This window comes from Salvelinus sp. IW2-2015, linkage group LG4q.1:29 (genome assembly GCF_002910315.2).
Source record: "Salvelinus sp. IW2-2015 linkage group LG4q.1:29, ASM291031v2, whole genome shotgun sequence".
Taxonomy (NCBI): Eukaryota; Metazoa; Chordata; class Actinopteri; order Salmoniformes; family Salmonidae; genus Salvelinus; species Salvelinus sp. IW2-2015.
Genome location: NC_036842.1, coordinates 57272339 through 57300173, shown reverse-complemented (window position 1 = coordinate 57300173; position 27835 = coordinate 57272339). Strand labels below are relative to the sequence as shown.

Sequence of the window (27835 nt, the reverse complement as noted above, 5' to 3'; positions counted from 1 at the left end):
AAGAGAGAGAGAGAGAGAGAAGGAGAAGAAGAACACTGGCTATCACCTTCCTCCTCCTCCTCTCTCCATCAGGCTCTAAGCAGCTTGTCAGGTAGCAGCATCTGAAAGGACCCAAGAGGAAAAAATCTATTACTTGTAGAAAGGGGAAAACTTAAACTTGATATTTGGCTTCTTGCAACCAAATGTAAGAACAAGGTAATTGTTGTAAATTAGTTTTTCCCTCAATCAACTGCCTGTGAAATAAAAAGAAATGCAATTGGTGTGTTGATGCAGAAGTATGCATCCAAGTACGCACATACATTCTCTCATTCACTTCACAGTGCCTGCTGTCATGTCATTCAATCACATTGGATAGTGCTCCTCTGCTGCTTTATCCCCTAGGAGCAGGAGAGGAGAGTACAAGAGATCTTGAGAGGCCCATTGTGTCGGCTCAGTAGTAAGGAGGATTCTGTTGCCTGCATTATTAAACATAGCTTTGCTTACTGTTCTGGTAAGTGGATCACTGAGGCTTGGCTTCTAGGTACAAACACACACATGGACACACAGACACATGGACACACACACTTTAATACATGTTTACTGGAAAGGAGCGGTCTGGTTCAAGGTGAAAACACTTGACCTTAGCTTGCTGATTGGACATTATCTTCTAATATGGCAGATGGCTGTAGAGTTATGATCCATAGTTGACACTATGCTGGTAAAGGAATTCCTTTGAACATGGACCAGCTGACAACATCCAGTGAGACGCAAACACACACATACCCACACACACGCACGTCCGCACTAGGGTTCAGATTTTCATACCATCATACTGTTTCTGTACCATATAAGGTATTACCTAATGTGCAAACAGGGGGCGCTATTTCATTAAAAAAACCTGCACAAAACTATGAAGGAAACAGGGATCTTGATCCAGGAGGGGATTGAATGTCTCTGCTGTAACCAAGAAGCTTGATCTTGACATCTAACCACTTAGTAAGTTAGCAAACCAAATGCATAGCTGGAGGCCTGAGCTGCATATCATTTATTTGACACATCTTAGATTTCTCATAGTTATACTTAACTAAGCAGTGGCTGTCTACAGACAGAGGCTCACAGACCTTCCTGCCCTCCATACTGTACACAGTACCTCCCTACACACCTGCACACATGCACACACACGCACACACACACGCACACAACCCCACACACACGCACACACCCTCTCCTCAAACGTACACCCTCTCTGCATTCCCCCTGTCAGAGCTTCTGTAGACCGGTGTGTGTGTGTGTTTGAGTATCTGTATGTGTGTGTGTGTCTCTATCAGTGTGTTTGTGTGTAGCCCAGAGAGGTAGCCAGGTTGCAGACAGGAGGTATCCAGACAGACACGTCAGAGCGTTTAAAAGGGAAACATGGCTTCTTAGCCCCCTGGGTTAACGGAGGAGTAGGATGGACATCTATTCATACCAGGTTTAGAGAGGGGAGACGCATAGCGCAGGGAGCAGGTTGGCAGACCAGGTCCAGTTACACATGGGCTGGGGGGGGGTTCTGGTCAAAGTCAGACAAGCTGACCTCCTATAACCTCTGGTGCTGATATGGCCTTGAGAGGTGTCCTGGTGTGAGCTGTGCATGTGTGTCTGTTATGATGCTGTCGTGTTCTGTCTATGGAGTGATTGTCAGCTGTGCATGTGGCCTGTATGGTGTCGTGTGATGTGACTGTAGATTAGAAAATATCTTGTGATAATCTAGCACATAGCAAATCCTCGTTAACATGGAATGGATGGTATGGAGCAGAATTAACACAACATTAGCTGACCTAGCACCAACCTCATCTTTAGAGAAGAAAAATGGCCTCAGTCATGGCAGTGACAGGCATGCAGCGGGATCAACCGGGAGCAGGGAGCTTTACCCCACCAGCTGTTTCTCATCACACACGACAGACAGACAGACAGACAGACAGAAGACAGACAGACGACGACAACGCGCCCAGACGCGCCAGACGCCCACACCACACACACCACCAACAAAAACAACAGACAGAAGCGACAGACAGACAGAAAAACATGACAACACGACACGACACGACACACCGAACCAGCAACGCACACACAAATGCACAGCACAGAGACAACGGCTTTCCACTCAAAAAGAATCCAGAAAGGCCAGCCTAACTGTAGCCTCCAGGCTAACTATTGTACAGGGACTGTGTGATTCAGCAATATGACCAAAATATCTCTTCTGCCCACCTGCTTTATGGCTCCTGTTCTATTCACTCCTCAAGTCTTATCGCCCCTTTGTCCTTCGTCTCAGTAATGGCCATAGTCCCACTACTACCCACTAGCCACCATGCTAACAGAGCACTGATGGAGCATGCATCTTCCTGGTGACCCAGAGGGCCCCCCCGTCCATTAAGACAAGTCAACAGTTCTGACACGTCCACCCCTCCACTCTGGCTGTCCCCCCTGCACCCCTCGATCTGACGGTGCCCCAGCCCCTGGCCATCTGACGAGACTAGCGCCTGCGCGGAGCGCCCTGCCTACACAGAGCTCCATCTGTCGTAGATCTATTAATAGAGGGTGGGACACATACCTCTCCTCTCCTCGCTCTCCCTGGCTCTGAACTGGCTGAGAGAGTGGGAGGACAGGGGGCTACAGTATATACAGTAACTTTGATAACAGGTTAGCAGCTAGGATGGTTAGCTACTGTACATTTAGCTATGATACAGCTAGCTACTACTGTACAGTTATCTATTGTACTGTTAGCTACAAATAGCTAATGTTACTATAGCCGACATACAGTTAACTTACATACAGTTAGCTACAGTTAGCTGCTGTACTTTACCTTTGAGCCCTTGGCAGGATCAGGCCTGCCATGTAAACCACTGTTGTCAATGCTAGCTAGCTACTCAGGTTAAGTATCCTCATGAGTCATTTGGGACAATCATAAAACCCATTGATAACGGGAGAAAGAAAGAGAGATCAAGAAGATCAAATAAATAGCTACATACACACAAACACAAATGTGATAGAAATGTGATTTTCCCAATTCTACAGCACAGAGAAACAAGGCATTTTGTCCTCTCTCAAAAAGAATCCAGAAAGGCCAGCCATAACTGTAGCCTCCAGGCTAACTATTGTACAGGGACTGTGTGATCAGCAATATGACCCAAAATACTCTTCTGCCCACCTGCTTTATGGCTCCTGTTCTATTCACTCCTCAAGTCTTATCGCCCCTTTGTCCTTCGTCTCAGTAATGGCCATAGTCCCACTAATACCCACTAGCCACCATGCTAACAGAAGCACTGATGGAGCCATGCATCWTCCTGGTGACCCAGAGGGCCCCCCGTCCATTAAGACAAGTCAACAGTTCTGACACGTCCACCCCTCCACTCTGGCTGTCCCCCCTGCACCCCTCGATCTGACGGTGCCCCAGCCCCTGGCCATCTGACGAGACTAGCGCCTGCCGCGGAGCGCCCTGCCTACACAGAGCTCCATCTGTCGTAGATCTATTAATAGAGGGTGGGACACATACCTCTCCTCTCCTCGCTCTCCCTGGCTCTGAACTGGCTGAGAGAGTGGGAGGACAGGGGGCTACAGTATATACAGTAACTTTGATGAACAGGTTAGCAGCTAGGATGGTTAGCTACTGTACATTTAGCTATGATACAGCTAGCTACTACTGTACAGTTATCTATTGTACTGTTAGCTACAAATAGCTAATGTTAWCTATAGCCGACATACAGTTAACTTACATACAGTTAGCTACAGTTAGCTGCTGTACTTTACCYTTTGAGCCCTTGGCAGGATCAGGTCTGCCATGTAAACCACTGTTGTCAATGCTAGCTAGCTACTCAGGTTAAGTATCCTCATGAGTCATATGGGACAATCATAAAACCCATTGATAACGGGAGAATYGAAAGAGAGATCAGAGATCAAATAAATAGCTCACGAGTCCACCTCGATTGTTCCTCAGGCGTGTGAGTGTGCGAGAGTGTGAGTGTGTGCGTGGGTGAGTGTGTGTGCTTGTGGCAGTGTCAGCGAGTGTTAGTGTGAGATATGCGACCATGTTGCGCGGCCATCTGCTTTGTGTGTAACCATAAACAAACGCAGGCCCACCAGAGGCCAGGCAACTTCACAGTATCATTTCCACAAGGTCCGGTCTAGACTGCAAGCATGGGGAAATGTATCCATGCTGCATGTCTCTGGGTAGATGATTCACAGATAAGGTGATAACGGGAACGGTTATGCAATATCATCTATAATTCATTACCACAAATACAATATGTAGGCTGTTCTGTGCCATACTGGAGCACATGGGCAGATTAGAGGAAGGATATTAAAGAGAGAGAGAGAGAGAGAGAGAGAGGACGAAAGAACTGAGCTATGGAGGTGTTGACTGTCTGAACAGTGTTCTACAGCCTAACTTAGGCTTCTGTTGAGTCTATGTGGGTCTACTGGTAGCCTGTAGGCTATAGATTCCCACATTGCTAAAAAGGGGGCAATATCTGAGTTTGCTAACATTGCTAATAAAGGAATGATGCACAGTTAGCTTAGCATAGCTAAAGACCATGGGTCTTTGAAGCCTTCTCCCTTATCCATATAGCCGTGGTAGTATGGCCAGGCAGCATGGGATCTATACACTGTTATGTCTGTCTAATCGAATGCCTGGCATGTGCAGAATTCCAGAGCCGCGGGCAGWACTGGCTAAGGATTGGAGGCTTGGGGCTTAGCGTGGGTCTGAGGTTGGGGTCAGGGTTGGAGCTGGGGCTGGAGGCTTGGCTGAGGATGGGGCATGGGGCTGGAACTGGGGCTGAGGTTGGAGTTAGGCCTGGGGAAACGGTAGGGGCATTGGATAGAGCTCGGGCGGCCCCGGCTCTTCTGCACCGTAAGCAGGCCAGGCAGGTTGTGTTACGGGTCAGGCCAGGCACAGACTTGCTGGGGGAGTCGAGCCAGGGCGGGGCACGGAGGGGGCTGGGGTGGGGGGGGTTTGTGCAGCTGCAGGCCTTGCCAGCATCACATTTTGGGCCAATGGAAAATAACAGTTTATGGCGTCCGCCCAAGGTCAGCTCTTTGAGAAGAGGAGCTGGGAAGGGTCCAGCGGCGCTGTCTTCAAGGCTGTTTTTGTATGCAGTCAGTCAGTCAGTCGGCAACAATTAAACCTCCAAATAAGAAAAGAGCAGATTCTGTATTCCTACCTGTCATTGTACATTAACATACCTCTCTCCACCCAATATCCTCTGGACTAGTGCCCTCTTCTCTATGCCCCATCTAGCCTACCCCATCCCTTCACTTTTACTCTCTCTCTGGACAACTCCTCTCTCTCTCTCTCTCTCTCTCTCTCTTTCTCTCCTCTCATCCTGCTACCTGACTACTTTGGCAGAGACACACAAAATGGATGGGAGAGCTGCAGGGGGCTGGAGGGAGCTGAAGGCAGAGAGCGGACACCATTTTGTAACGGTTTCAGGCACAGGAGAGAGAAAGCGCTGATTGGCTAGACACAGAACTTTTTATGCCCCAATGGATTCTGAAGATTAGGTACGGTGTGGTGTGGTGTGTGTGTTTGTGTGTTTTAGCCACCTGCACTTGCTAATTGCTATTTCAAATTAAGATGAGGCAGTCATAAATACTAAACAAATCCAAATCTATACGATATGATATATTACAAATTGTATTATAAAATAGCTTACAATAAGTTACTTACTGCTAGGGCTGTCCGTCTGTCTGACCATGGGGTTCTCTGATTGGCCAAAAGTCCCGTGCCATCGGCCAAGGTCTGAGTCAGTCATGCAGCCTAGAGAGAGAGAGAGAGAGAGAGAGAGAGAGAGAGAGAGAGAGGGAGGGAGAGAGAGAGAGAGAGAGCGAGGGAGGGAAAGAGCGGGAGCAAGAGGGAGAGAAACAGCGAGAGTGAGGAAGAAGAGAGAGATAGATCGAGATCAGTCTGGTTCCAGGGCCTCCCGTCTCTGTAGTCTGCTGACTAATGAGCTCGCCCCATATTCTCCCCATGGTCTGACTTGGGCAAGGAAACTCATTAGTGCAGGATGTACCACACCACAATCTCTCTGCTCCCTCCGCTGAACACTGAACACACACACCAAAACATTCATCGGCATGAGCACCAACAAAGATCCTAGCAACCACAACACCAACACAACAACATTTTGCCATCAAATGCCTTATAAGGACTGGTGAAATAGCTCAGAGTGTAAGGTGGCTGCAAGGGTTGGAATCACAGATTATATCTATTTTTTCTTTGAAATGTAGAAGTTACACTTATTGTGGTAGTGTGTTAAGAAGGGAAGGGCAGCCAACATTGTTTAAATGAGGATTCAATAATGACGAAGTGCTTCTTTCTTTACCTGGACACACTGCTAATAATATTACATATTACATAGACGTGTACATTTAAATGTACTATGTTTTARATACTTTGTTATTATCATCTACTTCATCACATATTCGTTATTTGACTCAAAGACTAGCAGTAGGAATTTTTTACATTTTGTTTTGTTGCAAGTGGGACTCGGACCCACACGGTATACAAGTTTCCAGGCTTGCCGCCGTAATGGAGACAGTTCTAACCATGAAGGTAAATTACCTGACAAAATCACGGGCCTCTTTTTTTTGCATAGCGAAAGAAGAATTTAAACGTATGTACATTTTGTATTATCGTGCTACATCTTTTCCCGTAAAAGTACACGGATGTGCGTGACAGGCAAAAATGCAGAACTTTGTCAAGAATACAAAAACATGCAATTTGAATTTTGTCAAGTCAAGGATGCATGAAAAGATATTGTTCAGCCCTTGGTCTAAGACCTTGTGGAACAGCTAAACTTTGAATGAGGAGGATTTGCTATCTCTCTCTGTAGCGCAAGTTGACCTATATTAAAGGGAGTTTATGGAATGTTATGGAAAAACTGTTGACTTGTCTTAATGGACGGGGGGCCCTTGTGTGTGTGTGTGTGTGTGTGTGTGTGTGTGTGTGTGTGTGTGTGTGTGTGTGTGTGTGTGTGTGTGTGTGTGTGCGTTGCGAGTGTGCGTCGCGTGCGTGCGTGCGTGTGTGTGGTGTGTGTGTGTGAGTGTGAGTGTGCCTACAGATCTCCCATGTGATGGTGAGTGTGGTGGAAGGTGAAAAGGACGGAGGACGGGGGTAGTTAGTTATCATCATTAGCCAACTCTCAACAAAGTACAGAGAGAAGGAGAGGTGGTAGCATGGAGAGAAGTAAAGGGCTGTTCCCATTGGACTGGAGGAGAGTACCACCAATTACCAGCCTCCACTTAGCCGTGCTGCTGAAGGGTGATAATTCTGTACAAGGACATTAATTGCAGTTGGAGTATGTAGCCTTGCAGAGGCAGCCAGGGTCTTTTATATATTGTTTCTAATGTTTGTAATTACAGTAGGGCAAGATGGCCCTATGCCAGTGCATGTTTATGGCCCTGCTGTGAGTAACCCAACTCCTGTGACSACGGAGCAGAGGCAGTGGAACTGTACTGTGTTGACAAGTCAAAAGGCTTGAAGAAGAAGGTGCAGACTGCAGAGGGCAGGGGACATACAGTATCTGTGATGTGTGGGTGAACCAAGACACACTGTAGGATGGCATAGTAAAACACAACCATTTGAGCTATAAAGGCTTTACAAAGATGCCCAACTGTTAACAGCAAGCAACAAACTATATTAATTGTATTCTCCAAACTCCAAGTAAGAGCATACTGTAGGTCCATATTCATTTTCTTTGCCTTGACAGTGTGAGAGGGTATTCACTTGTTCTATGACTACATGCATTTCCACAATAACCTTCACTTTGAATTTTTTGTTGTTGTTACAATTAATGACGTAAATGTAACAATATCACCATCCAACAAATTACAAGACCTAGAAATGGTTACAATCATGTAATCAAGATATAACATTTTCAGATACATTCACTGACTAAAAGTACTAAATCTAACACACAACTAAAAGCTTAACAATTTCCTCCTACTGGCAGTCTTTAGTTTGAGAAAATGGTGGCGAGGAGAGGGATTGGAGTGGATAAAATAGCAAGTGAGAGGTTTCTGGAAAAACCTTCTGACACTCTGCTCCAGTAGCCTACCTCTAACTTTACACTTCTGCAGTCTGCAATTTTTCTAGGACAAAATCGCCATGGCGACGACTGAGGCCAAAAAAGGTAGGGAATATATGAGTGCTGGAAGAAAAACTAGTAGAGGCTCTCAGCCCAAATGCTATCTGGAATATCACTCAGCCTGGCAGGTACATAAAACAAGTATCCATCCAAACGATGCATACTGTGCTAAGGGGCCCTTTGGACGTGGTACACTACCCATTACAAACTATCTAAAACATGACTAACTAGTACCTGGAACCAGCCCGAATGCAAGTTTATTTTGCTGGTGATTTGAGTCGCTCATTTGGTCTGTTGAGGTAAACTGACTGAGTGCAGGTCAAAGTTGAGACAAAAGGGCCTACATGGGGGACTTCTAGCGTTAGAGGAGTAAAATCGACATCATCCCCCAAACTCTCCCCCAGTCCAATATTATGTCATTATTACTATGCTCAGCGTCTCAGCGGAGCTCGTGTGGTTTCATGGATAAATCTCATGTGACGTGCCTGATGACATCCCGATAAACGCAGAGAGAATAAAATGGCCCCCAATCCTCAGGTGGCTCAGCCCCGGAGCCCCATAATGAAGCTCTAATGCCCGCCTTCCATGTGTGAGGAGAGAGAGAGGAGAGGCAGAGGAGAGGAGAGGAGAGAGAGGAGAGGAGAGGATGAGAGAGGAGAGAGAGGAGAGGAGAGGAGAGGAGAGGAGGAAGGAGAGGAGCATGGCTAGGGGGTCTGAGGGAAAACCTACACAGTTTTTCTGCTTCTGCCTTCTCTGGCCCCATGTGTTATTGCAATATAATCCTGCTTTACACAGAGACTAGAGGACCTGTAGTGGCCACTGTTACCCACCTCTAGTCTTCTTCAGCCTCAGTGCTGTAAGCCTGGAAAGCTGGACAACACAATCTATAACTGAGGCCAGCCTTAAACAAGCCAATTCAAGTTTATTTAATTAATTTACATGGGAGAGTATAATTGAAACACAAGAATTGTATGACAAATAAAATATAAAGGGTTTGCTGAAACAAACAAACAAACAAAGAACATTAGTGTGTTTTTATATCTACACATACATTCATGAGCTCAAGGTCTGTCCCTGAAAAGAAATCTTTGGTCGACCGAAAGTCGTCCCGCTCTGTTTTTAACGTGTATTTCTCCATATAGCCTTGTTTCGCTCAAATGATGCCTCCGCCTGTTTCACCAACTACTTCTCTGATAGAGTTCAGTGTGTCAAATCGGAGGGCCTGTTGTCCGGACCTCTGGCAGTCTCTATGGGGTGCCACAGGGTTCAATTCTTGGGCCCACTCTCTTCTCTGTATACATCAATGATGTCGCTCTTGCTGCTGGTGAGTCTCTGATCCACCCTCTACGCAGACGACACCATTCGTTATACTTCTGCCCTTCTTTGGACACTGTGTTAACAACCCTCCAGACGAGCTTCAATGCTTTACAACTTCCCTTCCGTGGCCTCCAACTGCTCTTAAATACAAGTAAAACTAAATGCATGCTCTTCAACCGATCGCTGCCCACATCTGCCCACCCGTCCAGCATCACTACTCTGGACGGTTCTGACTTAGAATATGTGGACAATTACAAATACCTAGGTGTCTGGTTAGACTGTAAACTCTCCTTCCAGACTCACAATAAGCATCTCCAATACAAAGTTAAATCTAGAATTGGCTTCCTATTTCGCAACAAAGCATCCTTCACTCATGCTGCCAAACATACCGTCGTAAAACTGACCATCCTACCGATCCTCGACTTCGGCGATGTCATTTACAAAATAGCCTCCAATACCCTACTCAATAAATTGGATGCAGTCTATCACAGTGCCATCCATTTGTCACCAAAGCCCCATATACTACCACCACTGCGACCTGTACGCTCTCGTTGGCTGGCCCTCGCTTCTTACTCGTCGCCAAACCCACTGGCTCCAGGTCATCTACAAGACCCTGCTAGGTAAAGTCCCCCTTATCTCAGCTCGCTGGTCACCAAAGCAGCACCCACCTGTAGCACGCGCTCCGCAGGTATATCTCTCTGGTCACCCCAAAGCCAATTCCTCCGTTGGCCGCCTCTCCTTCCAGTTCTCTGCTGCCAATGACTGGAACGAACTACAAAAATCTCTTAAACTGGAAACACTTATCTCCCTCACTAGCTTTAAGCACTATCTGTCAGAGCAGCTCACAATTACTGCACCTGTACATAGCCCATTTATAATTTAGCCCAAACAACTACCTCTTCCCCTACTGTATTATTTATTTATTTTGCTCCTTTACACCCCATTATTTCTATTTCTACTTTGCACATTCTTCCACTGCAAATCTACCATTCCAGTTTTACTTGCTATATTGTATTTACTTCGCCACCGTGGCCTTTTTTTCCTTTACCTCCCTTATCTCACCTAATTTGCTCACATTGTATATAGACTTATTTTTCTACTGTATTATTGACTTATGTTTGTTTTACTCCATGTGTAACTCTGGTGTTGTATGTTGTCGAACTGCTTTGCTTATCTTGGCCAGGTCGCAATTGTAAATGAGAACTTGTTCTCAACTTGCCTATCTGGTTAGATAAAGGTGAAAAAAAAAAAAATATATATATATATACACACCCTATGTGTTTTAATAAAATCAACTATTTCCAGTTTGTCTGACGCTTTAAGCTTACGGTTTGATGCCTGAAGAGGGCGCCAGAGATCTAGTTAACCAGAAGAAAGAAAAAAAAACTTAACCTGACCCAACTTTTSTCCTCCCATTCCTGCTGGCTTTCCCAGATTCTGCCATTTCTCTCCTGAAGTTGCCAGTAATAGGCTACAGTAGGAGTCAGCAACCTTTCTCATGTGGAATTCCAATTTATCTTACTATTTCTACCGATCTGTGTGCCAGTTATGGTTTTCATATGCAAATTTTCATTTCAAAACATTGTTTATAATAAAGTCTTCATATCTCAAAATCCTTGTCATGTGGTTAATCAAAATTCTATCCAAATCTCAATGAAAATGATGCAAACCTAAAAAGGAACTTATATTGCTATTGCCAACTATGTAAAAATAGCCTAAATAAAGCCAACAAATAAAAACATTGCAGCCTGCAGGTAGAAAATATCCTGATAAAAATAAATATCCTATGAATCACATTGGCTACACATGGCCAGTCTGCAAGGAACTTGAAACATTGTGTCAACTATTAACTAAATGGGTCCGGCCTGAAGCTTGCGCTAGCGAATTTGCAACATTGTATAAAATATTCTGGGCCCTCAGAGTTTCCCGCGTCYGGATATTCACAGCTGTAGGCTATTGCGCTTGGGATAACAAGCAGTGGTTGACTTGGGCAGGAGCTCACCGGAGCTGAGTACCGGCACCTCAAATGATCTACTGCTCGAGCTCCTGTTCCCCTTATAGAATATTAGCTCAGAAGTATTGTGGAGCTCCTGCACCTAAATATAAACAGTACCAGCACCCAAAATGAGTACCGGAACCTATTTCAGTTCAAGTCAAGCACTGATAAGTAGCCTATTTTATGACGTTTCAGAGCATGACATGTTACCCTTTCACTCTGAAGTGGTTATCAACTACATTGAGGAACTATTCTAATTGTCAATGGATGTGAAAACAGACTTTGTTTGCTTGCTGTTTGAGGAGAATAAAACATTACTTTGAGAAGCTTCACAGGTCATTAGTGGTGGTGCGTTAAGCCAATCAGAAGTACTACTAGATCCCCAAATGGGCACATTTATATCCCTACATTTGCTCGTAGCCCAGGTAGCCTATAGGAATATTTCTATGCGTGCGCGTCCTTACTCAACATTGACAGGAGCGCTCCAAACAAAAGACTCAATTGTCAAAACTCGTAAATGAAATCAAATAATCCAAAACTTGTTTCTCACAAGTGTAGCATAGCTTGTGCACTCTGCAAACAATGTGTCCACACCGACAATGAGAACAGGACGACTGGAATAATAATATTGAATGCATAAAAATAAATGACCGTAACCAAAATAACAAACATTMTAGATAATAAATTATAGGAATTAACAGTAAATGTACTATTGATGATATATGTAATGGGGAATTGATATACAATAACAATCAAACGCAAACAATTCACACAATTAAGTTATGAAACAATGAATGTGCACGAATTGGGAATGAGCGCATTCTGGAGAGAGAAGTGCATTGTGCATCTGGGCGCATGGTCAATCAGACTCCTGCATTGGCCATGCAGCATTTACGGTGATACGGCCTCAGCAGAAGTCAGGCCGGGGCATTCATACTTCTTGCGCTTTGCTGAGCAGTGCAGAGCGGTTGTCAAGGAAGTGAGTTTGTGTTTATACAGGATGTACTGCCCCCCACCTACCGTTTTTTTTACCCATCTACACACAATACCCAATAATGAAAACACACCTGAGAATACTTTGTAGAAGCACCTTTGGCAGCGATTACAACTATGAGTCTTTCTAGGCAAGTCTCTATGAGTTTTCCACACCTGGATTGTGCAATATTTACCAATTATTATTTTCAAAATTCTTCAAGCTCTGTCAAATTGTATGTTGATCATTGCTAAAAAAACATTTTCAGTTCTTGCCATAMATTTTCAAGTAGATTTAAGTCAAAACTGTAACTTGGCCACTCAGGAACATTCACCGTCTTCTTGGTACGCAACTCCAGTGTAGATTTGGCCTTGTGTTTAAGGTTATTTTCCTGCRGAKAGGTGAATTCCCAGTGTCTGGTGGAAAGCAGACTGAACCAGGTTTTCCTCTAGGATTTTGCCTGTGCTTAGCTCCATTCTGTATCTTTTTATCCTTAATGGTTACAAGCATACGCATAACATGAAGCAGCCACCACTATGCTTGAAAATATGGAGAGTAGTTCTCAGTGATGTGTTGTATTGGATTTGCCCCAAACGTAACACTTTGTATTCAGGACATAAAGTTAATTTCCTTAATCTTTAGCAGTATTACTTTAGTGCCTTGTTTCAAACAGGATACATGTTTTGGAATATTTTTATTCTGTACAGGCTTCCTTCTTTTCACTCTGTCAATTAGGTTAGTATTGTGGAGTAACTACAACTGTTTTAAAATCACCATTGGCCTCATGGTGAAATCCCTGAGCGGTTTCCTTCCTCTCCGGCAACTGATTTAGGAAGTACGCCTGTATCTTTGTAGTGACTGGGTGTATTGATACACCATCCAAAGTGTAATTAATAACTTCACCATGCTCAAAGGGATATTCAATGTCTGTTTMTTTTTTTACCCATCTACCAATAGGTGCCCTTCTTTGTGAGGCATTGGAAAACAATTCCTGGTCTTTGTGGTTGAATCTGTGTTTGAAATTCACTGCATCGACTACCTTACAGATAATTGTATGTGTGGAGTACAGAGATGAGGTAGTCTTTCAAAAATAATTTGAAACCCTATTATTGCACACAGTCCATGCAACTAATTATGTAACTTGCTAAGATCATGTTTACTCCTGAACTTATTTAGGCTTGCCATAACAAAGGGGTTGAATACTTATTGACTCAGTAAATTCCAGGTTTTCATTTGTAATTAATTAGTAAAATTTCGACTTTAACATTATGGGGCATTGTGTTTAAGCCAGTGACAAAYAAAATCTCAATTTAATATATTTTAAATTCAGGCTGTAACACAACACAATGTGGAAAAAAGTCAGTGGGTGTGAWTACCTTCTGAAGGCACTGTACATACAGCTAAATACTGTCCTTCCCTTGTGACTTACAGGTCAGTACATGCAGGTCTAAGTACCAAGGTTGTTGCTCCTACCAACTAACTGTCATAATAGTAAGAGTTGAAAATTGGAATCCATTTAGCTAGTTGGGGCTTGTTGGAGCTGATCATGAACGAACAACAGTGTTGACTTCTGCAATCTGTCAGCAATATAGAATCTGGCTAGCTGAAACTACAAGCTCACCATATTCCTATGCGGATGGGCATATAGGCTTGTGTGTACAGTATAGGACTATCTCCTCTTAAGATAAATACAGTCTTAAAACCTAGGCCTAAGTACCATCACAAAACCTGCAAAGTAAAATACTGTAAACCTGCATCTCATATTCAGTTGAGCAACTAGTCACATGGACGCAAAGGACTTTGCCAACGTTTTAAAATGCTTACAGCTAGCCAAAACCTAAATAGGGCTCTATCCAGCTCAGCATGTCTTACTTTTAAAAATTTTACTAGCTCTGACTTTGCTGATAGGAAGAATGTACTTTGAGGGAGAATGTGCTTTCTATGACTGTGATATGTGGTTGRCCCCCCTAGCTATCTTAAGATAAATAAGATAAGAGCGTCTGCTAAATGACTAAAATAAATAAAATGTAATGGTCAATACATCGTTTCATATACATAACTCAGAATGTGATGTCATTTTTTGGGGCTAATCTAATAGATACAGTGGATTACATAAAATAATACCATAGAAATAATTCAAGGCAAGATTGAAAATGACACAAGCCTGCACTGTATTTAGGCCTACCGGTCCGCTGATCAACCAGATGCAGGAAAACATGATAAAAAAAACACTGTGCACTAAATGTCATAGGAATAACAGCTGGTTGAACCAGTTAAATCATTTCTAGCTTCCTATCTGGAGAAATTGAATTTCTGGTGGACATTTTGGTTGTGATTGCCACCATCCTCAGATCTGTGCTTAATATCAGAGCAGAAAAATATTGGACGCAAATCACAATAATACTACATCTCTAATGAATAMAAATCAAATTATTCTACATGACAATTTCTCCATTTAACAAAAGGAACAAAGCACTGGTTGTTCATGGTTACGTTGTGCTGGTGGGTGATTCGTTTTCAGTATGAGTAGTGGTAAGAGTACATAGAACATTGTGCCACATGAGTCAAACCACACAGAGCCTCAAAAGACCATTTGGGTAAAAATACACATCATATGCTGAAACCTAGTTACTGTGGAGAAAATGTAGGCCTATTGTAAGAACAGGGTTKAATCTATTTTCACTTTTTTTTCATCAACCATGGATCATCAATCCAATTGGTTCAGGACAAACCTACTTTTCCGATAATACATATTTCTCAATAATCAAAAAGTGATGTGCTGAAATGAATMATGTTTCCCTTCGTCGTATGACATACGGATCACAATTGTACAGTATGCCTATTCATTACATTAAGTATCAATGTACACATTGCACTACGCTTGCAATGCCAAACAAGATGCTAATCTCATTCCTCCACTAAAATCTATTGAATGAACTGAGAATGAATGGTTTTATGCTGACAACTAAATTGAGTATGAATTACAGACTATAGGCAACAAGGAACGATTATTAGCTGAAATGTGAGAGCCAATATGCAGTAGGCTACCTTCCAAACCCTGAGTTACTGCTAGAAATCTTTTTTAAACAGAGAAATATACACATTTGATGATAGACAAGATGAATTGTGATGACTATTAAGTATGAACATTATATTTGTCTAGAATTGACCGTACGATGTGAATTGGGCTGATCACACTCGTTCTATCTACTCAGAAGAGAAACTCTGTCCTGATTAGTTTCAGTCCAGTCCAAACTCATGAGATTATCTAATATAGTATAACTAAGCCTCTAAACTGCTAACATACTGTAATTATCAAATATATTTATAATAACCATGAATAAAGTAATATCACACGCACGTACACACCTGGCACGAATACACACACATCATCACACACACACACACAACCACACACACACACACACACACACACACACACACACAACACACACCAGTCCACCACACACACACACACACACACACCACTGACTCTATGGAACCTAGAAAACTCCCTGGAAAAACAGTGGCAAGTGTTACTGAGTGGACTATCCTGGTTAAATAAATCTAATTAAATGAATGACACAAATATACACACACACCACACACACACACACACACACACACACACCACACAACACACACACCACACACACAACACACACACACACACACACACACACACACACACACACACACACACACACACACACACACACACACACAACACACACTAATTTATATCTCACAATTCTGTGAAACAGCATTGACCTATTAATTCCCCCAAATGTACAAGAATTATACAATACAATATATTACAAAAGGGGATAAGAAATATACTGTACGTTTTACGTGATCAAATAGTCTGTGATGGTCATTGCACTCATACAGTCATTCATAAAAAATATATGTGTGTGCATTGTGTCATTATTAAGGTCGTTAACCACTTTTTTTTTTTTTTTTACGAGTTAATGCAGGATTTGGTGCAATTAATCGCAAATTCAGAATTTCTTCAGAAATCATTACAAGAATATTGACATCTTGATTTTGTCCAAAGTAACGTAAGCAAAATCAGTTCAATTGATAAACACACTTTCTTTAACCTTAAAGTCAGCTTGTTTTGACATCACATTGTTGTTGTTAGCTGTATAGATCATGTCTTTTGTATGTGTTCAGTGTCTTTTCAACGCTTACAGACAATGCAACTAATCGTGATAAAGAAAATAGTGCACTAAAATTAATCGGGATAAAGAAAATAGTGCACTAAAATGACAAAAACTGAACTTGAGTTAACTGGTTAACTCTGACAGTAATTATGCAGTTACACACACGCATTGACAAGTGTCGTATTTCCAATGAGGATCACGTCTACTGCCATTGTCTGTATAAGTTAATTAGTTATTACATTTAGCACCGTCGTACAGAGAGCACCACTTTGTATTCGAGCAGCATACGTTTATGCTGCATTGGACGTGTCTGTATACCTTTTGTATTGCCAATGTATTTGAATGACGGTAGACAACATGTTGCAGCATCAAATTGAACTTTACAGGACAGTATGTAAGACGAAACTCTTCTGTCAAAACAGAAGGAAATGGCTAGCCGTCACTATACTTTCAAAGCACCTTGCAATCAATAATCAATCAGTAATCCCATTTATATACAATTTTGACAAAAGAACTGTTTGCAAAGAAAATATAACACAGTAAGACCTATTACGTGTGTGATATTAATCAAAACCAACTATCGAAGTTGGGGCCTTTGAAAATAATTTGTCATATAGAAAGAATCCTATTACCTGATTTTCCAGACTGTTACAACCCGCAAAAAAACCACAAACTACATCTGCGCTTGGTTTCACTGCCAATACAGATATTATGTTGAAATGCTATGTCATCTATAGGACCAACCTCAATCGACAGGAAATGTCAGTCACAAAGGAAACCCAGAGTAAATGCAAGGTCAAGTTCAAGTACACATTTACGTTCAAGTTCAAACGCTCAAGTTCAAATTCACAGACTTGTCTATTGTAAACCTTGCAGTTTCCTATTTGCAACACAATAAGTGGTCTGCTTACGCACAGTTCACAGCTTACACACACAGTAATGAAATAAGGAACGATACAGTAGTTTAACACCATTTATTCAATGATTAATTATTAGAAATGGACAGAAAATAATCATTTTTACATTTTCACTCATAGAATTGCGACTTTACACGTTTTAACGATCTGTGTGTGTATATGTGTGTGCATGAGCGTTTGTGTGTGTGTGTGTGTGTGTGTGTGGTGTACAAGGGCACATTCGTATGCTGAGTCCACCCAAATAATTGTCTGTATCTGTGTGTACCTACTGTACAGTATAATGGACTTCAATTCACAGTATGTGAAGGGCTGTCCAGGAGCTATGCTTGGGCAGGTATAATGTTACAGAGAGAGAGAGAGAGAGAGAGAGAAAATACTGCAATTGCTTATGACCCTGCCATCTGCCCCTCCACATGCAACGGAGCTAACTACCCCTGGAACACAGCCACCCCCGCCAAAAAGGCCTGAGGGGTGAGGTGGCGCACTCAACTGCCAGTCCAATTCATGTACTTTTGAAGGTAAGCAAGTGGGCACATACAGTATATCCATGGCTAAATTAGGCCTACCTTTGTGACCATGAATTTCCATGTTTGTACTGGATTGAATACAAACTACTAACACGAAGCCTCTCAGTAAAGGCCTCCCCGCCCATCATTTGAAAAAGCGTAAAGTAGGTAATAATTAGGCCTATGCTTTTTAGAATGCAGAGTCTTAAGCAGGCATGTGTTGTTACTGGCAATGCACTGCGAGATTTGTTTATCAATCGACGAGCACACAGACAGAGCAAGTTCAACATCCAATGTAACCAAATTCCCCATGTTCATGAAAACCGTGACAAATTGCTCAAAACCTCACAGATAGGCATTTCACATAATTGAGTGAAAAGCTTGTATACTCAGACTGATTGTCCATGAGACAATTAAGTGAAATATTCAATAGCATTATAGTGATACAATTGAAGGGTATTGGGGAAAAGATGGTGATTGAGTGTGATCTGCTCAAATAAAATGTTGTGCCAGCAACACATAATATCTAGTCTGAACTATTATTATAGCTAGATAATTAGATTCTCATTTATTTTGTAGCAGCCAAATGCATAACAAAATCATAGCAGCCATATTATAATGAGAAGACCATAACACACTGAATATATTTGTATGAGTGTGAGTGTGTAAATTAGAAGTCTGATTTACTTATTTGCTTCGATATGAGTTTTTGTTAAGAAAAATTAGCAGAGTATAATTTATCAGACGGAAATATCTGTGCATTGCAGGGACTTGACTTTTTACTAATTGTATTATAATTGCAATCATATATTGAAAATGTAGGTATGTACAAAAAAATGCTGTACTATGCTGCTGTATATATAAGGGGTATAATAGAGCAACAGGAGCTACGCACACACACATACACACACACACACACACACACACACACACATGCGCCTTTTCCTGTTGTTCAAAATAACCCATGCAAAATAAAAAATCGTATCAATATAAATCAAGACTTTGACGAACAACAAATACACCTGTAAATAAATCATAATTCCAACCCAGCCTTAATTGACAGATGAGTCATTGGGAAAGATAACATTATTGAACAAATTGGGTACCACAATGTATCATTCCACACACATTGTCACCTAACCCAAAACCGCATCACTCACATGAAATATCTCTACAAACGTGACCCCGCGATTACCACGAAATCAGATTAACTTYGCAGTAATCAATGGACCATTAACGGATACCTCTGGTTTTAAGAAAAACACATTTGCAATATTATTAAATAACTGTGTTGTGTAGAGGTCACAGTATTATACTTTTTGAGTTTGAGTACTAATACATGGTAATTTGCCATGAAAAAAAAAACGCTTTCATAGCCAACATAAAGTACTACCTTCGTGCAATGCACGACTGTATGCAATGGATTTCGATTGCGGTTTTTGATTCAGCACTTCCATCAAAATAAAAAATGTACCAAAGTGTATGAATTCCATTATTTTGTACAATGAGTGTTACAAACAAAGATGATACTATACACAATTCAACACATGTACGCAATGAATACACACACACACACACACACACACACACACACACACACACACACACACACACACACACACACACACACACACACACACACACACANACACACACACACACACACACACTTAAACACACACATAAAGAAACAGGTATTACTTACAAATATTCTGCAGTAGAGGCAATTCCGAAACGTTCCGAATCCGGGGGTGAAATTCTGAGCAGCTTCTCTCTTCCTCTCTTTTTTCCACGCTGGATCCACATCTCTGTTGAGGAGAACAGAAATCCATCAGCCTCTGTGTCCCATGCAGCTCTGGCAGAGCAGCAAGCTAGCCAGGCAGGCAGAGAGGCACGCAGGACAGGTGACTCCCCAGGCAGTCCCCCTCGTAGCCCAGCCCAGCCCAGCCTCAGCCCAGAGCCCAAGCCTGGGCTGGTGCTACCTCGCCTGGCTGCGCCGTAGGCTGGGCCCAGGCCTGGCGGGCCCTGCAACAAAAGGAGGCCATGAGGCTGTCTGGAAGGCTCCAGCTAAAACCCTCTGCTAGTTAACAAGTCTTTGAATGAGGAATGTTAGCAAACAGACAAACAGCATGTCTGATGCATGCAAATAGCACAACCAGTCCAGTCACAGCCTTGGCTGCCTACATGAATAATTCAGCAGTCTGGAAAAAAGGAACCCCCCCCCTCTCCTCTCTTCACTCTCTCCGTCTTCCCAACTCGAATGCCTTCGCTACCCGACAAAGTGTAATCAGACCTCCGTTCCCCAAGCGGTCCCAGCCCCTGAAATCAGTTTTAACACTTAACACAAGCATGCATCGGTGGCACGAAACGACATGCACAATCACTTCTTATGTTTTCGCTGCAACATTTTTCCAAATTCAATCGCTGCATTTTTTTGTCATTGCCTTTTCCTGTCTTTTGTTTGGAATTGGCTCCTGTCCCAGAAAGAGCTCCAGCACAGCACAGCACTCACTCCCCTGTTAGGAAAAAGAGCCAGCGAGAGAGAGACAGAGAGCGAGAGAGAGAGAGAGAGAGAGAGAGAGAGAGAGACAGAGAGAAAGAGAACGAGGGAGGGAAAGAGAGGGAGCAAGAGGGAGAGAAACAGCGAGAGTGAGGAAGAAGAGGGAGGTGCAGTATTTCCAGGCGAGAGAACCGATGGCGCTCACGAAGGGCACGTCTTGAACACGCAGACGTACGACACGCTCAGAGACTGGACACGTTCTCCTGCTTGTCATCCACAGACAGTCACTAGAAGGAAGAGCGTGAAAAAGAGAGAGGGCTTACCCAGTAGGAATGACGCCCGTACGAACACAGCTCCAGGAGGAAGAAGGCTCATCACGTGGCGAGATACAAACACGGCCAAACGACGACAAAAATAATAACACATTCAAAATAAACACCGCCAAACTCTTTCAAAGAGAAATATAAAACTCTGGGAATTAATGCAGATGAAAAAATAACACCCAAAAAGAAGAAATAACAGCAAGATCCAAACTGATGCAAAAATTGCCGCACAAAACTACGTAAAGGCCCCAAAAAAGCTACTTGTTGCCAGCTTTTTGCAGAGCCGTTGTGTAGATATTTGGAGGCAGAGGGTTAAAATCCAGCTAGTAGTAAAAAAAAAAAAAAAAAAAATCCTCTATGGAAGGGCGGGCTGTGGGGAGGCCCTGACTGTAGAAATAGCAGCAAACCTTTGTTCTTTTTTTCTCCCCACAGAGCTCGAGTCTCCCCCCTGCGTGCGGCTGGAGCTGAGAACAGGGGAGCGAGCCATAGAAGAGACGAGGCAGCAAGCGCAGAGTGAAGGAGAGAAAAGCTCGACTGATGATGAAATAGGAGGTGCGGCGGAGCACGAGAGCCAGCCACTTTTTCATCACACATCCAACACGGCAAGGAACTGTATATGCACTTGAGAGAGGGAGGAGGGAGAGAGAAGGGTGGGAGACGGCGACCAAGAGGGAAATAGAGAGAGGGAAAGAGAGAGAGAGAGAGAGACGGGGGAGAGTGGGAGGGCGGAAAGCAGTCGAGGGTGGGAGGGGGTAGAGGAGGAAGAATGACACAGAAATGCACTCCTCCGGCAGTGCGCAGACGCAGTGCACGCACTCACGCCATACTAGCACTCTCCGCACCCCGGCAATCAGCTACAGAACAGAGCATAAAAAATAAGGAAACGAAAAAAAGAGAACGTACAAACACTCAGAGTGGACTGCCCTGCCTAAGGACATTTGAAATATGCAACAGTTCTGAGAGCAGGTTAAATGATTAACCTTATCTGGTACAGTACAGTACAGTACTGTAGRTCTCTCTCTCGTCAAGCTGCAACAGTCTGTCTGGATCATATTCTACAGCAAGCCATGGCTCACAGACAGAAAGTATCAACTCTTTAGCATGCCACAGCAGCTAGCGTGAAAGCAGCATTGAGAAGACAAAAAGCAGATATGGAAAAATGGGAGCTACTTGAGTATAATACTGTAGTGTAGCACGTGGCAGGGTAGAGAGCGGGGTTAGTAGAGTTACAGTACAGTACAGTAAGACTGTCCTCTTCCTGCCCTGGCTCTGCTTCTCCGAGGGGCTAAACATCGCACGACCCTTACAGCTATTTTGGCAAGGAGTAAAAAGCCTGATAAGCGTTTTGGGTGAGACCTCACTGCTTTACTGGAAGAAAAACAGCTGCTGTGATTACAACGTGATTGAGAATTCACAGAAAACACGAGGGGTTCTGGGTAAAAAGGCACAGGATACCTTGTCCAAATAGGAAAAGATTGTTGAGTATATTTGCTTCTAAACTATCCCTTACCCTGGAATCATCTAGAATCCTGCATTGTGGCGCGCTCCACCCTCCCTACACCCTGCTGTTTGCGCGCGCATACACACACACACACACACACACACACTACAAAACAGCATGGCAGACCAGTCCTCCACCATCTTAGTACATACCGATTATTATTTTGATTTTCGTTTTTTTGTATCTCTGTCTTTTTCATACTTCCTCTTTCCCTCCCTCTCTCTGTCCCACCACCTTCTCCACTGTGTGACCAGCGTTTGGCTTTTCCCATTTGTGGCAGATTACTATAACACTATTGTAAAACAACTTCCTGCCTCTTTTGGCTCTGGTTCCAAATAACGGCAAAGGCTGGGCTCACACGCTTGAACTTTTTTCCCCTCTCTGCCCCGAAGTATCAGGAGCTCTAAAAAGAAAGAAAGAAAAAGGAAAAAGGGTCAAATCTCTGCATGTCTCCTGTTCTGGATTTATTTTGATGCCTCATGTCTTTAATGCCAGATGAAAAGTATAGCAGGAGATTGCATGCCTAGCAGAGAAAAAGGTGGGGGAAACTACTCTTTTGCTTCTTTAACTGTGTGTAACTTTCTGTTGGTTTGTGGATGACATTGTGCTGTTAGGTTAGCTCAGACGGGACTAGCCAACATGGCTGTTCCTGTTTTGGGCTCTCATCTCATCTGCAGAGTGGGTCTTTGAGGAGCACTTTCCTTACGTAACCACCCGTTCGTTCCTTGCTGGCTCCCTCGCTAGAACAGCACGGCAACAGACAACCGGTTCCTCCGCTCGCTTACTCCGAGGACTCTCCACTCTCCTCTCCTCCTCTCTTCACAACAACGTTCGATAAGACACAGGTGGCTACATTAAATGGACCTGCCGCTAGCAGGAACAAAAAAAACACTCTTTGTGTTTACTTACTGACGAAATGGTCCAGCTGAGTTAGGTCGTTATTAGCAGTCTTTACAGTCTTCTTTTTAAAAACGAGATACACTGGTTTGGATGTGCCTGTCTGAGCTTCAGTAGATCCCTAGAACCCCATCCAAAGCAGTGTAGCCTCACGTCACATCTCGCCATGTGTTTTAGCCAATTGAAAAATCCACATCTTTGGTTTTAAGCATAAACATTGACACATACAGTTTGTGGCTACTGTAGATGTATATTAATATTGTGTATTTTATTGTATGCACAGCCCTGTTCAGTTTCTGTAGAGGATGTAGGAGAAATGGACATGTAACTATGAATTTGTTTGAGATGGTTGGTTTGGAACTGTCTGTAGTTATCATTTAGCTTAGCGTGCATGTAGCACTTAGCGTTTGCAACAAGTTCACTTGAGGATAGGGTTTTGGTTTTGGGTGGCCTGCCAATTTTTACCACTGTGTGCCTCTACCTCGCTTCCCTCTCCTCTACTTGGGCTGCCTTTGTCTGTAATTAATTACATGCACTTTTATTTTATCTATACGTTGTGTTTTATATTTGTAAATGACCCCAACCATGCTTTCTTTAAACACTTTTCAAATAATAAATTAAGAAATGTTAACATGGCAGGTTTTCATGAAGTTATGTTTCAACTAAGATATATTTTAAGGAACGCAACCGTACACAGGTGTGCATAAGAACTTTGGCAAACAATACAGCTATAAAAACAAATGATGTCCTAGTACAACAGAAAAAAGCTTGGAGGAAGAACAGGGAGGTAAATGTAACTATTCCGTCTGTAGTATTTGAAGGGATTGTTTAACCGTATTGTTAATAAATATGATATGCTACTGTATGCTATGCATCTTACTCAGTATTAACTTTAGATAATATCAACTTAGATTAAAATGGTTAATCAAGTAAATATCCAACCTGTTAGTCGAAGCTATGTTCCTGGTTATGCTTTGCAATGCTACAAATCCACAGTGAGAGGAGGGTGAAGGAGAACATGATCAGAGTAGAACACTAACTAACATGTCTGTTATTGTGGCTTGGCAATCAACGCGAGAATACAGATTCAGTCCCTCAGTCACATCCAAGGAAATGTTCAACAAAATGGCGGAGCCGCCATGTCATTTGCAGGCTTCATACAGAATTGTAAAGCATTGTGATACATTCATAACTTTGCTTGATAAAACGTATTCAAATACTACACATTTGCAAAAAGCTAACCATAACGACTCCAGGAAAAATCATCAAACATTTTGTCTCTGTCTAGTCTTTTGACTCTTAGTTGACAAGCTGGTTATATAATTTGTAATGAAGTATTTGGAATACAAACTCATAATTCAACATAAAATGTTAAAGGTCCAATGCAGTAATTTGTATCTTAGTATCAAATTATTTATGGGTAACAATTAAGTACCTTACTGTGATTGTTTTCAATAAAATAGTCAAAAAATAAATAAAAATAGCTAAGGTAAATTTCTCAAGCAAYAGTTTTGCTAGGACTGTCTGGGAGTGGTCTGAGTAGGCGAGTWTTTGGGAAATGTCTTTCTTATTGGTCTATTAACTAATTACCACATGGGGATGTCACCATGGAGGGCCAAAACACCATCCTACCAAAACAGGCTGACATTTCAGGCAGTCTTTTCAAACAGCTTTTACACTAAAATGGCATTATCATCATTTTCACAATTTCACAGTATTATTCCAACCTCATAGTGTGGAAATATATATAAAACACAGGGCAATCTAGTTTTTGACTGCACTGGGCCTTTAAGCACAATCAATATGAGAACTGCTTTGTAGTCTTGGGTAATTTCAATCTATCACAAAACAATTAAAATAATATCCAATAACTGCATYTGAAGATCCTGTACAGATAACTGCATTCGACAGATTTTAACCCAGTAGTATTTCACTAGTATATATGGTAAAAAGCTCTTGCAATATTTTTTCTAACTGGCCCTACAGAAAAGTATAACTTCTGATAGTACGCATGTTGGATCTTATCATGATCAACAAAATAATGTGTAAGAAATCACATGTTATTTTGGCGTAAAATGAATTCCTGATCATGCCAAATCTAGACTGTTGGATTCCATAATCGAGATCTCACTTCTAACCTTTCTCTTGAGTATGGGTAATTATCAAATGCACACTGCTGAACACACAGGAAAGAACATTTAAAATGAAAGTGTCGGCCAAGGGAAGTTCAAACTAAATGCAATAAAGAATCTATGCAAAAGGTATAATCATGGCATTCTCTGATTTATCTCATTGAAATGTATTTTTTTCCCCTCACTCGTAAACTTTTTATGCTCCATAATTTTATACATAAGAGGAGTCACAGAGTAACAGTCACTGTACACCCATTTTTCAAAACTGTCACACCTAACGCTTGATATTCCATYTAGGTCACATGAGGGGAGTCAAGAAATAATTAGGAGCCCGTTTGTTTTTCTTTAGTGTCTAGAAACACAGGAAACAGAAAGGAAAGGAAGGCRGATGAATATGAAATTGCAGTGGGCAGTAGCTCCTCATAGACAGACATGATCTACACTCCTTTACCCATTAGTCACCAACAGGAGTAAAACCCAGATTTCTGACTGTGCAGGATCAGGAACCGCAATGCCTCAGGATACCAGACACACACAGTGACACATAACACAGAAACAATTGGTATTTTAAAGGAAGCTATTTAGGAGGATAACACCAAACCACAATGCCGGCTGGCCCTACGTACGCAGGGATGAAAGACTTGGTCTCCCTCTCTAGGAACAGGGGCCCGAGTGAGTCAATGAGGTGGTCTTGCTCCAGCCTCGCACGTGTCTAAACAACTTCTCTATTACACCAGAGACCTCTGAAGGCACTCCCCATAGAGCAGGGAACAAAGGCCATGACCCTGGGGTCAAAAGCGTTACACGGGAGGCCAGGCAGACCCATTGAGGGCCTAGTGCTGTTTGCTTTAAGYAGGTAAAGATTACTAACACATTAACTAATGCCGATTAGGGGGTTATCCCCTGAGGGACGTCACTCACAGGGTCTACACATCACGTGTTATTAACACCCCATGACCTCTGACCTCTGGCCTGTCARTTCAGGCAGCAGAGTGTGACCGCCACTCTCCCTTTCTGTCTATGTGTTTGGATAACACACAAACGCACACACTAGAAGAGAGTGGAAGGGGTGGGTGCAACGTTGCCTGAGAAAAATGAGCAATACGTGTTCTTATCTATACAAACTTGAAAAAACAATCACTGCAATTACTGAGTATCAATTCTGAATTACAAATAGTTTTTTTTTGTAGTATTGCCATGAGAATTAAAATATGGGAAACTTTTTAACTTGAAATCGGGCATGTCCTTTCAAAAGTATTTATGATTAGCTAATGTGTGTCTGTGACGTGTCATTTCACAATGTTCATGAATCATTATACCCTATACAACAATAGATTCAATAGGAGTAGTCCCTCAAAATGACCGGCCGTATTACTGCGCTGCAAGTGTTCCACAGCACATAAAATGGGGGCATTTAGATAAAGTTCTGATCACAAAATGGTGGACAGAAGACATCCAGTGTTGATATCCTGGATAGAACTACCACGATATGATACACTCCTTCAACAGCCCATGCTTTTTTCCCCACACATTCTGTCTTCAATTAACACATATGTATTGAGTGGGTGACAAATGAATTGTGTCTATGTGCACAAGTGAAAGCTGACTTAACCCTATATCTCCTGACAGAGTAAACCTACATATTCATTACAGATGTACAAGATACTAGACCGGGTCTCAGGGATGGCTAACTCTAAAGATCCCTTCCATCTTCACTGAATTAACTAAATCTGATTTTTTTTTTTTTGGTACTTTGCTTGTAGGAATATCATCTCCAAGGCTCTCTAAAGCTGTATGAATTGGTGCCTCTCGAAAGGCTGATTTGAGGACCTTTTTTACTGAATAATATGTTTGTTTTCTATGATTTTGTTTTGCTTTCATGTATTGATATGAATATTGATGTGTATTCATGTGTATTSATGTGTATACAMGGCTCATCTGTAAAATAGACTTTGGTCTCAGCATTYCTCTCTGTCAAAATGAAGGCTTAAATAAAAATTCTTGAAACTAAACGGACATTGTTTCATTTCATTGGGTGTCCATACTATGCAATCACTCATAACGTCATGATAACATTTTCTGCTGAAAAACAAATACGAAATGTGAATATTATGGGTCTGAGAAAAAGATGGTGATGGTGATGTTTAAAAATGAGATGGGTATGTGCTTTACATGTTAACAGTTGAATATTATACAACGTTAAAGAAAAGTGTAATTGTGAAATATTTCCCTTCACCGACACCCCTGAAGTGTAACTTTAAAAAAATCTATTTTTCACAACTAATTCAATGACTTCTGGAATTTTGACAAACGAGGCATGAAGAACACTGTTACTAAATCTTTTGATTTTGTATCACTAACAAGAATGTGGTATTATCATTTTGGGTTAACTTTTAGTCACATATATTTTTGTATTTTTAAAATGTGTTCACAGTCCAATATAACATTATAAAAGTATAGTATCCATATATTTGAATTGAAAATTTGTGATAATGTCTTTCTAATGAT

The 27835-nt window shown here is 42.1% G+C and overlaps 1 long non-coding RNA gene across 1 annotated transcript; it reads right to left on the bottom strand.

Annotated features, from left to right (window-relative positions):
* Nucleotides 1-31: 31 nt before the first annotated feature.
* Nucleotides 32-22110, bottom strand: LOC111962221 (uncharacterized). Its single transcript, XR_011479678.1, has 3 exons — nucleotides 19680-22110; nucleotides 5681-5770; nucleotides 32-101 (listed from the first exon to the last, which is right to left on the bottom strand). It is a non-coding gene; the product is annotated as an uncharacterized lncRNA (long non-coding RNA).
* Between the last annotated feature and the right edge of the window lie 5725 nt (nucleotides 22111-27835).